At 36.2% G+C, this 1,406-nt stretch overlaps 1 pseudogene; it reads right to left on the bottom strand.

Moving 5' to 3' along the window:
- Positions 1-269: 269 nt before the first annotated feature.
- Positions 270-380, bottom strand: LOC126633622 (small nucleolar RNA R71; annotated as a pseudogene).
- Between the last annotated feature and the right edge of the window lie 1,026 nt (positions 381-1,406).

Raw genomic sequence — 1,406 nt, 5'->3', positions numbered from 1 at the left:
GATCTTAAATCTTCACATTTCCATATGCTTCCCTCTTTTTATGGCTTACCTAATGAAGATCCTTTAGCTCATGTTAAGGAATTTTATAACGTTGTAAGTGGTTTACCTTTGCAGGGAGTAAGTGAAGCAAATTTGAGGATGAGAGTGTTTCCTTACACATTGAAAGATAGGGCCAAGAGTTGGTTGATGACTCTAGCACCGGGTTCCCTCATCACTTGGGATGCCGTGGCTAAGAAGTTCTTGGAGAAGTTCTTCTCCACTCAAAAGACAGCCACATTAAGGGGACAAATCTTCAATTTCAAACAAGATGATGGAGAACCTTTCAATGAGTGTTGGGAGCGTTTTAAAGGCCTTTTGTTGCAATGTCCACACCATGGGTTACCTTTTCATTTACAAATGCAAATTTTCTATGATGGACTAACCCAAACATGTCAATCAACTGTTGATAATGCAGCAGGTGGAGCTTTGAAGAAAAAGAATGCTCAAGAGTCATATAACATTTATGAGATGTTGGGGTCTAATGCTCAACACAAAGATCTAAGGGGTAAGAAAGTTGGAGTGTATGAAACAAATTCTAATCATGAACTTTCCTTGCAGGTAGCTGATGCGAAATATATTAAGCACACAAATTAAACCCTCTTTTTGTCAAATTGTAGTAAAGATGTAAGTAGGGATCGTTCTAGACCGGGGATTAGGAGGGATTGCTAAACGCTTGGAAACTGACTTAAACACTCAAAAACAAAGTTAAAAACACTAAACTAGACTCAAAGAATGCAAAACTAAAAGTTAAAACACTTAAACAAACCTAAAACTTAAAACAGCAACTAGAAGGCTCAAAACTGCCTAAAAACCACTTTCTGGGCAGTTTTGAGCACTTACACTAATCTGGACGAAATTGGTTGAAAACTTGAATCAAAACACCTAGAAACACAAATCAAAACACTTTCTAACTAATCTAAGACTTCAAAATAAAGGGGGAATAGTTTTGGACAGAAATTGAAAACAAAACAGAAACTTTAATTAACACAGATTGTAAAAACGATTTTGGTGAAAAGGATGGATAAAAGGCTAGTTAGGAGGTTCTTCTCCACACATGTCACACTTGCAAACAAAACGATTTTCAGTTGTTCTTCCGATAAACTATGAATACTCAACGCCCCAAGTTAACCGTGAATTGCACTAATTAACCCTCAGTTTTTCCAGAATTTATCAAGTTGGATGATTGCATACGACAACTCAAAACATTCCCTACAAGTTCCCTACATGAATTGCATAATAGAGATACAAGCAAGAATCATTACGTTTTATGAAAAACATAAGCATTGACGAAGCATTTGTTACTATGAATTGCATGAAACTTATGCTAAGAATTCATTCAACGCGATCGTTTTCAATTGATCTTCACT

The sequence above is a fragment of the Malus sylvestris genome, chromosome 8 (assembly GCF_916048215.2).
Source record: "Malus sylvestris chromosome 8, drMalSylv7.2, whole genome shotgun sequence".
Taxonomy (NCBI): Eukaryota; Viridiplantae; Streptophyta; class Magnoliopsida; order Rosales; family Rosaceae; genus Malus; species Malus sylvestris.
The sequence above is the reverse complement of the archived record's forward strand: the minus strand, read 5'-3'. Positions and strand labels throughout refer to the sequence as shown.